General features: G+C 44.6%; 1 long non-coding RNA gene across 1 annotated transcript in view; it reads left to right on the top strand.

Annotated features, from left to right (window-relative positions):
• LOC309348104 overlaps positions 1 to 17517 on the top strand; it is a 436068-nt gene that overhangs the window by 247730 nt on the left and 170821 nt on the right. The window lies entirely within an intron of this gene.

The raw sequence follows: 17517 nt of genomic DNA, 5'->3' as shown, positions 1-17517 counted from the left end.
GACCACTGGTCCTGCTAGCTAGGGATCATGGGAGTTGTAGGCCAAAACATCTGGAGGGCTGAAGGTTGCCTATGCCTGCTCTGTAACAATTACCAAACACTCTGTGTGTGTGTGTGTGTTTGTGTGTGTGTGTGTGTGTGTGTGTGTGTGTGTGTAAAGTCTCCAAAGATATTTCAAACCACTTAACACCATATACATGCTTTTTTATATACATACATAACTTCTTCTTGACTTCCCACCCCTCCTTTCCTGATGTTTATTTTTGTTACTCCTTTTTATTAGCTGTTTTGAAACACATCTGTTTTTTTATTATCTAAGCCCCGATCTCATTAATTCTTTGAATAATCTGCTGCTTGTAATTCAAATCCTGCCTGCGACTTCCAAGTACGGGTGATAATATGATAGATATCAATGGTTTCCATTCTTATCAGTGAGCTTTTCGATATCCCCCTTGCTCCCACTTTTTTAAAAAAAATTGTGTGTGGATATATAGTTAAATCCTCCCAGCTACTTGGCAAGATCTTTACATGCAACCTGTGCAAAAGGGGCACAGTAAATAGTCATTATTATTCCCCTTCTGTGAAGGACACATGGGTGCCCCATGCTAAATCTTCACATTCAAATAATAGGAAGTCCACCCACAGAAATACTTTAATGGCCTGTGCACTGCAAAAGGAACGTCTAAGAGTGTTACTACAGGCCTACGTCATGAGTCAAATGTGAGGATAGTGGGGGAATTTACATAGGAGAATCAGCTTGTGTCCTACCTGCAGATTCTTCTTCTTTTTACCTTCTTACCTGAGAACTCCCAGGTAAGTTCCGCCCACTGTTGTGTGGGCTGGTGAATCTCTCCCCTTATCTGACCAACTCTCTCCTGGCAACGCAGTTATTGGGTATCTGACAAAGTTAGGCGGCTACCTCCTGGTGTCCAGCCTGGGGGGGCGGGGGCATATCCAGGCTGTACTGCCGGGAGCTGCATGGGATCAGGTGGGGGGCTGCGCGTGACCGTGCAAAAGGCACGTTTTGATGTGGGGAGCGGTCAATATTATTATTTCGTTTTACAAATTAAAATTTACATTCAAAATCACGAATAATAAAGAAACAAACAAGCAAAGACTCGATCGAATCTCGGGACTCCCCCCCCCCCAACCCTCCATGGGTTCTGTCACTAATCCTTTTCCACTGCATATTTTAAGTCACTTCAGTTGTTTCAATATCCCATATATTCCTAGTTCTTGTTACGTTACAAATGTTATTCAGATCCGTCTAAGGAGCTCAACTGTTTACAGTGGTCACCTGCAGGTTCTTCTTAACAAATGAGCCCCACCTTGGCTGGCTGGTGATCCACATGTCGTACCCTGAGTGCTGTTGGGGGGGGGGAGGCAAGGCATAATGTAAAAAATGGAACCTAGAAGTAAGCCTAGATGAGGCAAAATCAGAGCAAGAGATTGGAGTTACAGTGGTACCTCGGGTTACAGACGCTTCAGGTTACAGACTCCGCTAACCCAGAAATAGTACCTTGGGTTAAGAACTTTGCTTCAGGATGAGAGCAGAAATCGCATGGAGGCAGCGCAGTGGCAGCGGGAGGCCCCATTAGCTAAAGTGGTGCTTCAGGTTAGGAAAAGTTTCAGGTTAAGAACGGACCTCCAGAATGAATGAAGTTCTTAACCTGAGGTACCACTGTACAACCATTTGCAGGGGAGATCAGCAAATGAAGCTAAGCACCTGCCGATTCTCCCTTTGCAAAGCACCCTGTCCCTGCCTCACCTTTGTCTCGGCAAACGTGGGTGTGTGGACACACGCCTACCAAGGTAGCATGAAGTCCTGTCCTAATTTAGAACTGACTGCATCTGGCTGCCTGAAATAGCTTTGCGGAGCCAAACACAGCCATGCCTAGCAACCTCACAGATCCCGATTATAACCTGAGCGAAAAGAACATCCTACAGTGACACACAGCTCCAGAGAGGAGGCGGAAGATGCTTTTAGAGAAACAAAGAGGCCTGCGATCTTCCTGAAAATCAAGAGAGGCAGAGGCTCAGGTTCTTTGCTCAAAAAAAAGCTTTCTCGGAAGATCTGTGTGTGTTGGAAACAACTTTGAAGTTTGGGTTTTTTTCCCCCAAAGCGTAAGGCTTGATTGTCTTCAAAAGGAGCCTTGGAGGAGGAGGGAGAGCAGCATGCAGTGCTTTTATTTTTAACACCCTTGTGTGTAAGTTATCACTTTATCAATGAATCTTGAAGCAATGTCCCCAAGGCTCTCCACCTCTTGTAGATATTTGAGACCTAGTGCTGGCAACCCTCACAGCCAACTCTTATACTCGTATACTTAACAGGTTTTGCTAGGGTTTGACCATTTTCCTTGTCCCACCTTTTTTTTGGGGGGGGGGAATACATTGCATTATGCATATATTACCAAACTTGCATGGTCACATAAACATCATCATGACATGCATTGTATTTATGTATGTATGTGTGTATGTATGCATGTATGTATATTATTCCTGTACCACCTTTCATCAGAGGACCACAGGGCAGTTTACAAGATAAAAATTATCATCATGGAAATAGATTACGTGTTCGCGGCCTGTAGTTTGGGGTATAGTTATGTACTATTTTTGTGTATAATCCCTGGACCTTCCAGGGGGGAAAGTAGGCAGCTTGAACAGAACTGGGTGTAAAAAGGGATCCCATAGGAGACAAATCTCAAACACAGTGGCACTCAAATTCTTACTGAGATTCATTTGTACCTCATTATTGGCCCATCCATATTTCACACAAATGGCACCTCAGTACACAATCACATTCCTGAATCTCTTGCTTACAAGCTAGCGGCAAATGCAAAGCAGCCCTATGTTGCAAACATTTCAAGCTACCTAGATACAGCTGTTGCACAGAGACCAGATCAGATACAGAGTCAAACTATGGTTTGTTGCTGTGCGATTCAGCCCTGTATTCAACAGAACAGTCATACCTCGGGTTACAGCCGCTTCAGGTTGCGTTTTTTCAGGTTACGGACAGCCGAAACCCGGAAGTACCAGAACAGGTTACTTCCGGGTTCCGGCAGCCGCGCATGGGCAGAAGCGCCAAATCGCAACCCGCGCATGCGCAGACGCAGGTTGTGAACACTGCAGGTTGTGAACGTGCATCCCAAACGGATCACGTTCGCAACCCAAGCGTCCACATACACTTTTGATTTGGAGTGCAAGAGGGCCCCTCCAAACAACAATCGCAAACAACAAACAACATTGGGGGAAGCATTGCAGGACAACCAATCAAATAGATTAACACCACCACAAATGCACTACTATTGCATCAGTGACATTTTACAGAATACACCTGCAAAGAAGGAGAAGGAGAAAATGCCGGTCTGGGGGGCGGCCTTTAGTGCTCTGCATTGGCTCTTGCTTAAACAATCCTTAAAACCAGCTAGCAGGTGGCAGCGTTAACCTGTCAAAAGTCACACGGCCTTGAGGCAGCCATAATCTTTTGGCAGGAAGCCAGGTTATAACTGACCAGAAAGCCACTGAAAGGGCTACTTAAGCTCATTATTATTGTTGTTGTTAAATGACAGAAATGGGAATTTTTGAAACAAGCAGCAGCATTATGGCTCTGCTATAATCTGCCGTGGTTTTTTTTTTTTTTTTTTTTGAAAGCACACACCTTCCAGGCTTCTTGACAGTCATTGGTAAACTGCCTAAAATCCTAGTTACTGAACGGAAACAGAAGTTCTGACAGGGCTTTTCCCTCACATGCCTAAACTGCTAAATTCGGAGGATTCTGGGCACTGTAGATTACCCCTCATAGAGTTACAAGTCCCAGTAAGCCGTCACCATTTACAGTGCTCAGAATTCTTTTTGAGGAATGGGGAAATGTGCTTCGAATTTGCTTTAAAAGTATAGTGTTTATGTACCGGTATGTCGCAATCAATTAACAGTAGCATTTCTCACAACTTGCATAGGGTTGTATAGTTTGTGTGAGCTGGCCCTGCCCTCTATCTGGAGCATGTATGGGTTTTGATAGCCCAGAAACGACATCACTTCCATCCCTTTTCTGTTAATGTAGAAGCCAAAATTCTCAGAATTTTTGGAACTGCAGGCTTTCAGAGAAAACCTAGCAAATCATTCTGTGATCAAACTGAGGTCGTAACACGTTGAAGTGCATCAAACTCTTGGAGCCCTGTTTGCCAATTTGGTGCATGCGTGTGTGTGTGTATGTGTGTGTGAGAGTTTTCCAGTGGGGACACTGGAAGAATCCTATTCCACTGTTGTGTTATTTTGTAAATTGCTTTGGGTTACTTTTTGTGAAAGGAAAGCGACGAGTCAGTGCAACCGATAAATAAAAATAACAACAGCCTTCTTCCATGCAAACATAAAATCAGCTATTTGGGAACTGTGTTTGGACAGTAATATTCCAACTACATCACCAAATCTTGGCCAAAGGCAGCAAAATAGCCATTTAGCTCCGTCCAAGCCACTAGCAAACTGCCAAGTGATTTGCTACTCCAGCTAATCTGAATCGCTGGTGGGCATCTGAATGTTTTCTCCTCTTAATTATAGTCTTTGTGTTACAGTGATTTAGACGGCTCTTGCCTTTTGTTTGCAGTGAGGGCTGGGCGCGCATAATAGCAGGTAACACAGTACGGCTGCAGGAGGGGAGGGCAGGCCATGCCAGCGTGTGCAAGAGCGAGCTAAAAAACAAACCAGTTCGTCTGGAAACAAACAGCACAACAGCAAAGGAGTGTTACTCATTGTCCATCATCTCCCCTCCATACTCATGCAAGGACAAGAGGCAGGAAGCCAGGGAGTCGTCATCCCCCGCTCCCCACACAGTGTTTGCATACAGCTAATTACTGCCACCAGTCTCCTTGGCAAGATAGGAGGGCATTTATTCTGGGTGCCTTTAGAAAGTCAGGGCAATTATGTTCTGTGCCCTGTCCCAGACTTGTTGTAGCTAACCAAGCGAAGGAAATGAGAACCCCACCGCGTACACACAATTCATTCAAAGAGCATATAAAGCACACAGCCCTTCCAAGGCATCCTAGGAACTGTAGCTAGAATTCCCAGCACCCTTAGCAAACTACAATTCCCAGGATTCTTTGGGTGTGGGGTGTGCTTTAAAAGCATGGTGTGTGAGCAGATTCACTTGTCAGCAATTTTGTGTTGTTTTTTAATGCACCATGCCAGCTGTCATTAGCAGATACTGAGCTCAAATAAATTTATTTGTTTGCTCATTTGTATATTAATGCACCTGTATTCTACCTGTCTTCCAAGAGTTCAAGGTGGATGGGCTTAAATAGTCTCATAGGCCAGATGGGAAATTTTGGTCTCAGTAATCTGGATTATTGGTATTCCAAGACTTGGCAAATTGTCCTTCTGGGGGCGGGGAATCTCACATAATCTAGAAGTATTCAGGGGGCAACATATTTGAGATCACTTCTTTGCCATTTGTTTGAATTTCATTTTATATACAAAGAGTGCCAGGTTCCACTAATTATAGACCACACATCCTTTCCCTCTTGGTATGATATATTATTTCCCTGGAAAAGACCCTGATGTTGAGAAAGATGGAGGGCACAAGGAGAAGGGGACGACAGAGGACGAGATGGTTGGACAGTGTTCTCGAAGCCACCAACATGAGTCTGACCAAACTGCGGGAGGCAGTGGAAGACAGGAGTGCCTGGCGTGCTCTGGTCCATGGGGTCACGAAGAGTCGGACACGACTAAATGACTAAACAACAACAACAACAATGATATATTATTAACTCAGTAAATTGCACACCTGAATGCTACACTTCTTTATTGGCAATTGTGACAACTGAATCTCTCTCTCTCCCATAATGGTTTTGTCTTTATTTTTATTTTTGAAACTTGTTTGTTCATATTAAAACTCAATAAAAAAATACTGGGGGAGGCGAGAGAATTAAACCTGGAGGGTTTAATTCATCTGAACAGCGCTGAAGAGACATAGTCAGGCTGAGAGATGGTAAGTTGCCCAAGGCTGCTTTGGTGGCTGAGCACAGATCCCAGGTCTTCCTGGTCCAAGTCCAACGCAGTGCTCCACACACCACACACACCATGCCCTTCATCCATTTTGTTATCATCCTTCCTCCAGCCCTGAACTTTTGTCCTAAGCAACATACTTGGTTCCCTGCCAAAGATGACTGGATTATATTTTGCAATTGTTCTCTCCGTTTCATTAGTCATTAACCCAACACCACCTTTCCACTCCCCCTTGTATTCTTCACTCTACATTGTGCCTAGATCACTTTGACATCTTAAAGTCTCTCCTGGGCTTGCCAAGAAAAAGAACATGCTCTGCAATGCTGAGGAGGCACTCCCTTGCACCACAAAGAAATGCCAGTTGGTTCTTGGAGGCAAGGCATCGTACCTTACTCCCAACAGGTGCAAATTCTTCAGCCAAGAGCGGGGTGTTTGGCCCCTGGTCCTGCTCAAGTCAGATAGAGTACAGTTAGCTTCCTGAGGACAGGACAGGAGTCGTGACATGTCCGGTTATAAACTAAACAGAAGTTCAGAAAATGGCTCACTCTTACAATAAAGGTTTGTTGCTAAAGTAAACCACCTGTTAAATATTATCCAGCTAGATCACTCGTTCTCAACCGTACAAGCTGCACAATTACAGATGTTGAAGTTACTCTTTAAACTCCAGGCAAGAATGGATTCAAAGACTGAAGATGTGCGTTTGTTTACTGAACAAATTTCAGGTCATGCAGGATGGTGGACTTCAACTGGCCAATGTCAGACCACATGTTGTGAGGGGCTGAAAATCTGGAAGTTGTGGCACAAGTTTTGGAGCAACAGCAGACAGCCTGGTAATAACTAAGGCCAGAGACAGAGTCTTTTTAGGAACAGATATATAACCCCACTGATCACCTCAGGTCTGAGCTAGAAGCCGCAGTTCTGCCCTTTGGCCATCTGCAGTGAGGGCTCTTGAGAGCAACTCCCTCCTCTGTCAAGCTGCCACAGTGGTGCAGATAGCACTGGCCCTGGTTCTTGCCATCAAATCCCTGGTTCAAAACCAACAGCCCCTTTCACTCAGTTAATTTACTGGCTTACACGTTGAACCATTTGCTATCTTTTGTGTCTATTGACTTGCTTACTTCCTGTGTGGTGTGCACACCATCAAGATCCCTGCAGTTTGCATGCTGACTCTCCAACCTACCCATCATCATCACAGGAATCTGCTAGTAATAATAAACCAGGTATTTTCTCTGCAGCATTGGCCATCTCAAGCCAATCAATCAGGACAAAACTCAGTAAGTACCATCTCCCTTAAAGCACAGCAATGCTCCAATAACAAAAAATGGGGTGATGCTCTCTCACCCTTGAAGTGACGCAAAAAGGAAGGTTCCCACTGGTGTTTTCCTTTCAGAATCAACACACAGAGTGGGGCTGAATTATGATGACAGGTGAATCCCTACTGAGTGACGGAGAAGTTGCCAGGTCTTATAAAGCCCACTGACTACTATCCCTTCTTTCTGATTCATGTGGGTACAAATAATACTGCCACACATAGCCTGCAGCACATAGCAAGGGACTGTGAGACACTCCTTCCTGTAGAAGGTCATGTGGCCCAAGAAGAGAAAGGAAAATCCCCTTACTGTCAATGCACAGGCCTCATGGCATCATTCCAAAGGAAGGAGTCAAGATGAAGCAGAACCCCCTGGAGAAAAACTAGCCTGAAAGGTGCAAGGGTCATCACCAGGGTCATTGCCACTGCATGGGTACCCTCTGCCACTTGTTTTAAGGTGGCCATATTTAACAAAAGAATTTCAAAGGGAGGCTCTGGCCTGATTACAATCTGCTGGATCACAATAAGTCAAGACGTTCCTCTCTGTTCCTTTGGATATGAATAATGACAATGGTTTCCTTTCCCATTGCAGATGTTAATTAACACAGCATAGCAGAGTTGCATTGTTTCATCAGACTACTGTTGTAAAGGCTCACAGGGCTTATCTTGCATACATTCTGGTTCTAGCTGAATTGTTACTTATCTGGGCTTCTTGTCTTCCACTTCTCTTTGATCTCAATGCTTACAGATCTTCCGCCTTACTCCCCTCTCTCTCTCTCTCTCTCTGTGTGTGTGTGTGTGTGTGTGCGCGCGCGCTTGTTTGTGTGTGTTTCTGCAACTGAGGATTATGCTCATCTAATGAAACCTGACGTGTACTCTAGTGTACTCTAGTCCAGAAATGTTTGTGCCATTTGTAAGTCTTCCAAGTGCCACCAGACACTTTCCTGATTTTGTTTGCAGCAGACTAATGCAGCTGCCTCTCTAAAAATTGATACTGTACAAAGGTATAGAAGTATGACAGCACCCAGAGAGATTAGCCATAAGAGGGCAGCATGCCCTTAATATAGATACAGTATATAACAAATTAAACAGCGCTTCCATTCAAAATGTCCTCAGCTAGAAGAACAGAGGTAATTTTAAAAAACCACACACGAAAAGGAAATAAACTCCCAGGATAACAGTGTGTGTGTGTGTTTTAAAAAATTAAAATATATTTAATATTAATTAATAATATTGCCCAGATAATATTCTTATCTCAGTTATCTAACTAACCAATAGATCAGGCAACTGATCTATTAGTTTAAGGTGGGTTAATTTTCACTCAAATGAAGGACAAACTTATTTAATTTTGTCGCCTTTTTTGTTGTTGTTCTGTCATGCCACCGTAATAGGGAACAAAATTGGGAAAGTGGGAAACACTGGTCTCTGTTTCTGCTGTTCAATGGGTTGTATAGTTACATTACTGTTCCTTCAAATCTCCTAGAGGCGTTTTGCAGACAGGTATCAAAAGATGTAAATTTATTTAAATGTAACTAGCCAAGGAATGATTTAAAAGACAGAGAAGTCATCAACTAAACATTGACAGCTCTGCATTTCAACCATCTGATGCCAGGAATCTTACATTTGTGGCTGGGAAGCATCCACAGGCATTACAGGCATTAATGGCTGAGAGAAAGATGGAGGCAGATGGGGACTGGGTTCTCACACAGAGTTAGCATGAGAGAGTACCTAGAGAGAAAATCACGGGCATTGTGCTCATCCCCCAAGTCCTGAAGCCAAACTCACTCAGGCAAGAGACAGAAAGAGGGAATATACCCTCACATGAGATTGCCGAAATGGTGATTAGGAGCATGGAGCTGGGGTTGAGAGGAGGCTCCATACAGTGGTACCTCTTGTTAAGAACTTAATTCGTTCTGGAGGTCCATTCTTAACCTGAAACTGTTCTTAACCTGAGGTACCACTTTAGCTAATGGGGCCTGCCGCGCCACCGCTGCTCGATTTCTGTTCCCATCCTGAGGTAAAGTTCTTAACCCCGAGGTACTATTTCTGGTTTAGCGGAGTCTGTAACCTGAAGCGTCTGTAACCCGAGGTACCACTGTATTATGTTCAAGCAGTGAGAGAAAGATAAGCAATAAAACCAGGGTCACATCCATTTAAAGGCTTCCCCCCCAAAGGAGACTGGGAATTGTAGTTTGCCAAGGGTTCTGGGAGCTCTGTAAGGGGCAAACTACATTTCCCAGGATTCTTTGGGGGAAGCCATGTGCTTTATAGTGTGGATGTGACCTGAATGCACTTATTGCAGTGGAGGGGATATGTGCAGATATTTATCAGGCAAAACAATGGTTGGCAGCCTGGAGTCTGCTGTTATTTCTCTCCCCCACCCCGCAATCTTTGAGAGCATGAGATAGGTCTGTTGATTGAAGGGGGAGAGGGGATCGCTCTTCAGCAGGGCACCCCACTCTGAAATTCACCCCTCAGGATACAGAAACAGCTTGGCGTGCAGATGTTTTGTGGCCATGACATTATACGGGCATGGCGGGAGCCGTGAAACTTGATCTTGCCACCTGGATACAATCTTCAGTACCCCGGGTGATCAGACTCTGGAAATGTTAGCTTGGCTGCCGAAGATGTGCGTCACGCTTCAAAGAGCGTAACAGCAAACTGCCAAGATTATAAGTGGCGGCGGTTCCCCCATCTCCACCTGGGGGGTCAGGGGAAAGCACCATCCCTGCTTTGAGCAGCTAATTTATATCAAGCTGTTCTCTCACCCTCTTTCTCCTCACAAAAGGGGTGGGGGTGGTTTCCTATTCCACAATTGAACAAACTGAATAAAACTAAAACACACACACAAACAAGTTGGCAGCCTTTTACTGCTGATCAATGCACCCAGAATTTCTGTCCCATGATACATACTAACCACCCAGTTCCATGTTTGCAGTTATTTACACAGATTACTGTCCTCATTGTGCCTACATATGAGCATTGCAAGGTTAGGGACCATCCCACATTTAGCATCCCCAAGCATATACACAAAGAGGTGATAAATGCCTATTAAACTGATGCCAGCTGATTGGTAGGTGCGCATAACTTTTGGACTCGTTGATGGGTCAAGATCAGCCCAAAGGCTGATCTTGTATTCAAGGCTAGACAATCTTCATTAAGATACCTTAAATGTGTGTCCTAAGCCACGACTGTTATTTTTGAAAGTGATTCATTCAACTACATCATTCTCACGTTGCGTTGCAGCATAGGTCCAGAGTTTTATTTTATTTCTTTACTTACATCGTTATAACCTGCCCTTTCATAAAATAAAAATGCATCGAATACAGTGGTACCTCGGGTTACATACGCTTCAGGTTACAGACTCCGCTAACCCAGAAATAGTACCTCGGGTTAAGAACTTTGCTTCAGGATGAGAACAAAAATCGTGCTCCGGTGGCACGGCGGCAGCAGGAGGCCCCATTAGCTAAAGTGGTGCTTCAGGTTAAGAACAGTTTCAGGTTAAGAACAGACCTCCAGAACGAATTAAGTTCTTAACCCGAGGTACCACTGTATATACAAATGTGTCTGTAGCGTTGCCTATTTCTTTCTTGTTAACGGTTCTTTTACACCAGCTAGTAGAGGCACAGAAATTGAGCAGGTGAATTGATTCCCCATCACTTTACCCGCATGCCAGGAAAAAGCTGCCCTCGATAAATTTCTGTATGTCAGACTTCACAGGATTAGTGGGAGGGGGGAATGTTGGCAATGCTAGAGAGATCGACTGCAGGAGGCAGGGGGGGGGGTCCTGAATCGTGCCAGTGGAAGCCACACCCTGATGAAACTTTTCATTCAAGGGTGAAATCAAGAGATTTATTAATGCTGAGCCAGAAACACAATGTACAATCTTAGCAAAGCAGAAACTTAACTCCCATGAATCTTTGAGCCAAATTACATGTTCTGAATACTCTCCTGACATAGCCCTCTCTGGACTGTACCACTTTAGAACGTAGGTGGATAGCAAGTTTGAACCCTCCTCCACATTAAAAGTTCCCTGCCCAAGGTTAGCAAGCATCCAGCTGCCAGATCTGAAGCCCTCACTCCACACTCTGAATGAAAGACTCTTGCATTTAAATCAAAAGGATCACATCTGTTTGTAATAAGTGCAACAAGGTCAAAGTATCCTTGAACTTCAACATTGCCATTTTTCCTCTTCCATTTCCACCCTGAGCTGCAAAATTGCTTTGGATGTTGGTTTAGCACAGTAAGAGAAATTTGATGATGGGGACAGATAAATAATAACTCGTCATTATTAAAGGGCATGGTCCACCCACCTCTGATCATCTTCATCTTCTATTACTGTCTGTGATGCAGGAGAAATCCTTGGTGGGTTGGGTTCAAAGTCAGATAAGGATGTTGACGGTGACCCAGCGAAGGCCACAGTGAGCCCTGAAGGGTGAAGGACTCAGCAGAGAGAGGAAGAAAGAGAGAAAGTACAGCTAATTAGGACTAACAATGACCAGGCAGCTCAGGGGTTAAATAGGCAGCTGGGGGTACAATATGGGGGCAGCTGTCATAGAAATGAAGCTCAGGGTTTTCTGCTGGAAAGAACAGCCATCCTGCCATCTACAGGTGTTGAATGAGAAGGAGGCTGAGAAGGAGACATTTTTTCCAGTCCATTCAAACCAGGGTCCTGCAATGCAGGCAGTTGGACTAGATGACCCTCGAGGTCCCTTCCAACACTACAATTCTATGATTCTGTTAAATGGACTTTTCAAGGTTGCTGACTTTCCGCTTCATGATCAGCATGATCAGGAGCACTGCTTAGAGCATGGGTAGGCAACCTAAGGCCGAATGTGGCCCAATCACCTTCTCATTCCAGCTCGTGGACGGTCTGGGAATTAGCATGTTTTTATATGAGTAGAATGTGTCCTTTTATTTAAAATGCATCTCTGGGTTATTTGTGGGGCATAGGAATTTGTTCATCCCCCCCCAAAAAAAAAACAAATATGCTCTGAAGGACAGTGATGAAAAAGTTTGCTGACCCCTGGCATAGATCATATATTCTTTGAAGAGCATCCAGGATCTTCACCTAAGGAAGAAAATAATAATAATAATAATAATAATAATAATAATAATAATAATAGTAGTAGTAGTAGTAGTTGTAGTTGTAGTTGTAGTTTCCCCAGCCACTCTGGGCAGCTCCCAATCAAATGTTGAAAACAGTACAGCATTTAATATTAAAAACTTCCCTAAATGAACTTCCCTAATGAACCCCATCAGCAGGACTTCTGCTTGTGCAACAGGGATATCCCCTTGCTCCCTGCATGCCCCCCCCTAAAAAAATGGCTCAGGGGGAGTTGGGAGGACAGTTCAGGGAGTGGAAGAGGATGTTCCCTCTCACAAGGTGATATGCTTGCAAAGAGGAAACATTTTCAATAGCACAACATTGAACTTCACCCAAATATTCTCGTTATAGCAGGCAATAGAGCCCACGTGCAAGAACTTAGCTTTTCTGCTCTCTCCCCCAAACACAGTGTGACGTTAACGTACTTCAACGGAAACGCAACACAATGACAAATTTGAAGCTTGCTTTGCCTGATCCCACAGCACCAATCAATAATGAAGGGACGCTCTTTCCCAGTGTCCACCCCAACTGCAGAAAGGCCCAGCTGAGAACAAATGGAAGCAGTCTTCAAATCACTCTGTAGAAAAGAGCAGGCGTCGGATTAATGGGGTTTACAGCAATACATCACTCTCCGTAAAAAGGAAAGGAACCCTGTGTTTCCTCCATCCCTTTCCCACCCCTGTTTTCATCGCAGCTAATCGGGCTGCCGCAGCAAAAGCTCTCATATTCCAGTGTCTTCAGGACAACCAGTTGCATATTTCAGAAGGGGGGAGGGATTTTTATTTTATTTAGAAAAAAGAAAAACAAAACAGAATAGAACAGAATAACCAGCAGGAGTCTCATTCCTGCTCAATAACACATTGCCATTTAAATTGATTTAAACTGCACTAATTTCCCCAAGGAACCATAGGGATGATTGTTTCGCGAGGAAATTCCATTCTTTTAAAAACTAGCTTTATGACGGAAGAGGGTTACCTAAGGGGAACCCTCAGGAACCAGCTTGTGCTTCTCATATAGAAACAGTTTAAGGCAGCAGTGGTCAGCCTGGGTCTGATGCAAGCTGCTCAAGAGACCCTCCCAAGGAACTGGAAGCACAGTGGACCAAGAAGAGTGCCATGGTCCCAAGCTAAGGAACCTGCCAAGTGCCATTTCAAGTATGAAATACGAGGATGCCCTCAAGGCCTCAGGAGGGGAACCTCTGCAACCCTCCATGACTGTCTATCTGGCCCTTGGGATCCTCCCAACAACACACACCCATCTCAGGCTATAGTCCTCATCATCCCTGCTTTGCACCTCCTTGACTGTTTTTGCCTTGCTGGAATAATAATAATAATAATAATAATAATAATAATAATAATAATACCCCGTCCATCTGACTGGGTTGCCCCAGCCACACTGGGCAGCTGGGTGGAATGTGTCCTGAAATCTGTTCAGGGCCGACCTGTGCATGAGGCGAGGTGAAGCAGTGGCCTTAGGCAGCAGATCCAGCCTTTTCTGCAGCTGGTGGTGGCAGTGGTGGTGGGCAGTGGCAGAGGAGGTGGCTGGGCCACAGAGGACGTGACTACAGTGGTGGGCGGCCATGGAGGAGATGGGTGTGGCATTTTCTGTTTTCCTGAAGCAGCAAAATGTTCTGGGCTCGCCCTGACTCTGTTAATACTGTGACAAAAAGTGGGTGCCATGCTCAGTCACCCCTCTGCCCAGCAGCAACAAGATTCCAAGGGGTTCCAGGCACCCACCCAGGGTCTGTGTTCCTTTGAGAATCAAGACGTGGCAAAGACTGTTGTATCTTTAAGAAATATGATTTATTCACATATTTACACCTGAGTTTGAAGGGAGGAGTCCAGATCTTTTCAGCATGGTCATCTCAAGAGGGACTTGTTCCTCACAGCAGTGCAGCACTGGAGTCCAAGGCATCTTTCCCTGCCAGCTTTCAGCCAGCCTTCCCAAGATGGATCCTTGTCTTTTCTCTCTTCTTCTTCTTCTTCTTCTTCTTCTTCTTCTTCTTCTTCTTCTTCTTCTTCTTCTTCTTCTCCTTCTTCTCCTTCTTCTCCTTCTTCTCCTCCTTCTTCTCCTTCTTCTCCTTCTCCTTCTACTTCTTCTTCTTCCCAGCATACCTTGCTAAAGACACTCTTTTCCTGTCACCTCTCTCACACACCCTGTCACCTTCAGCCACCACCACCTTTTGTCATGTTAACACCTCTTTCCCAGGTGAGGCCCTGGCTTGGAAAGGAAGTTTAGCCTGTATTTTTCCACTGACCTGCAATACTCCATGTGGCTCAAGAAATGAGAGGTGTGTGTTGTTTTGCCCTGTTGTTTTGCATATCCCATGAGATCAGGGGATTTGAAATCTGATCCACAAGCATCTGTATGTCAGAGAGGTGGGTGAGAGGGTTTGTAGAGCCTAATACATTTTTATTGGTGCAACTGATGCAATTCATTTGCCTCCATGAGATGAAGCACCTATGACAGCTCTTAAGTCTGCACTGCGTGTCTCTGTACTTCTGAACATAAAAGCTTAAGTGCGTCTCAAAACAATGACCTTCCTGGTAGTTGTACTGCTCTGTCAGTCTATATATCTAGCCAGGTCCTTTTCAACCCAGATGTTTAAAGGCATCAATCCTGTTCATTGATTTAATCCCCACCAAAGTCACAGATGAAGTAGAACCATATAATGTCTGGATCAGTTTTAACCTCCAAGATCCTTTCTGCCCCAGTTCCCAAACGTATTCTATGAATGGAGGAGCACTTGCTTGCATGCACACAAGTGGCTATTGTTGGAATCGTTAGTTGTATGAAATGAAAAGGGGATTTACGGTGCTGGGTTTCACAGTGGCATTCTGAAGCTTAAGATCAAGGGCTGTGACATTTTTATAGTCCTTTTCCTCCATCCCCAACATAAATATGAAGCAACTTTAAGGGAAAACATCTGGTCTCACTTTTCTTTTCTCCACCGCCGTTCCCATCTGACAAAACGGCAACGCCTGCCAGTTCTCCCTAGCAAAATTAGCTGTTTGTGCTTGTTCTGTTCGAGAGCCAAGGCTCTCTCAACTGTGTCATCTCTGGGAGGCGAAAGTGCTCTAAGCACTGCGAGAGTGCAGTCCGTCTCAGGCCAGAGGCATCCTTGGTCTGGCCATTTGAAAAAGCAACACCTGACCCACAAGGCTAGACGCCTGGATTTTCCTGGACATTACTGAGATTTCAAAGCAGAATTGACACCTGGGGGAGTTTCCAAAGTGTGGTGCTTTGTCCCGGATCTTAGTATCTTTGTGTCTTCGTAAAAAGCTCAACAACTCCAGTGGTTTCCTTAAAAAGCTGAGCCAGGGGTGTCCAGGTTTTTATTTCTGGCAACCCTACACGGGGCCCAAAACTGCCTCCCATGTTGTGATTTGGAACAGAGCTCGTGAGCCACGTTCAACATCTCTACAAGCCACACTGCTTGTTAAAAGCATTAGGAAAACAAGCCATTTAAATCGAAACGGGTGTGGGCTACTGCCCTAACATTGAGATCATCTTTTACAGCTCAAGAACAGGGATTTCTTTTTTCCTTTCAGAGCAGATTTGGTGAAGAAGCCAAAAACAACTCACTACAGATTTCTCCTGTTAAGAGGTCCTATGATAGCCTGCAGGCCCCATCCATGCCTATTAAACGTCTCACAACCTCAATACTTCAAGGACTGCCTCTCCCATATGAACCAACGTGGACCCTGCGGTCATCATGAGAGGCCCTTCTTTGTGTGAGGTCCAGGGGGCAGCAACACAAGAACGGGCCTTTTCTGCAGTGGCTCCTCATTTGAGGAATGCTCTCCACAGAGAGGCTTGCCTGGCGCCTTCATTATATATATTTTAGGCACCAGGCATAAACATTCCTCTTGTTCCTGTCCTCCACCCATCCAGAGTAAACAGGCACCTGTTTCTGCCACTCCGGCCACTGGCTATACTGGGAGGAGCTGAAGTCCAGCCACAATTGGAGGGCCACTGGTTCCCCCTCCCTACTCTAAACAGTTGCGCCAGGAGACAAATGGTCTCTGACTCTGAATGAGGCAACTTCATAGAGGCTGCTGTCTGTACCCATAGATCTCTGCCAACTAAAGGAATCAGTTTATGCATGTGACAATGTGGATTTTTACCCATGATGAAACTTTAAGCCACAAAAAAATGGTTTAGTTCTGTTAAGGTTTCACCAGAAAGTCTCCTTCATCCTCTGTAATATGTAACAACAAAGACAACTTTGATGTGAATTGGCTGTATCCACAATCCACAATTCGTTCCAGTCAGTGTAAACCCTTCAGTTCCTTCCAAATCAGAGTAGGAAGGGAGAAGGAAGTAAATGCTTTGCAATCTCTTCCTTAGCTTTATATGCTTTTTTTTTTTTTAAAGTGCTTTATTAATTTATTTTTACCAGAAACACACAGAAGAGGAAAAAGGGGCAGAAGTACCGAGACACAAAAAAGGCCTCTGTTTCTCTTTGATCTGGTGTTGTACAAGCACCAGGGAGAAGGGATCAAAGAAAGCAGTGGATATGAAAAACACCTAAATTAAACATGGTCTTAGAATGGTTGTTGCAAAATAATAATAATAATAATTTAAAAAAATGCCCTGAATGTAAATATTGAAATATTTCCACGGAACCACCTTCTTGGTTCAAAGCACCTTAAAAACTCCTCTATCCCAGATACATTTCTGGACTTTCTGGACTATCTTCAGGAGGGAGATCCCATAGTTCTAACTGCTCCTATCTACTAGGGATAGTTCCTGGTACCTGCAAATCACTGTCTCTTATATAATTGTCATCATCATTACCATCAAACAGGATTCACATACAGCTCAGTTATCAACACCTCAAAGCACTTTACATAACATGTACTTTAAAATCACCGATAAAATAGGACAACTGACACTATATTATAGTCTAGAGCACGGTTGGCTAGCTCAGACCCAGGGATGTTATCCAGCTGCTCTCCACGCCCCATGCCCTCCAGCAGGCCCACACAAATTTGGGCAGAAGGGACAAATGGAACGACAAAGGATGACACTGCCCTGGGGTAGGTGAAGAGGTTTGAACTTCTCTGCCCAGCCCAGTGCCCTGATGAGGATGCGAAGTATCC

Source organism: Podarcis erhardii, assembly GCF_964252035.2.
Source record: "Podarcis erhardii genome assembly, chromosome: 8".
NCBI lineage: Eukaryota > Metazoa > Chordata > Lepidosauria > Squamata > Lacertidae > Podarcis > Podarcis erhardii.
Note: the sequence above shows the minus strand (reverse complement) of the source record. Positions and strands in the feature narration are given on the sequence as shown.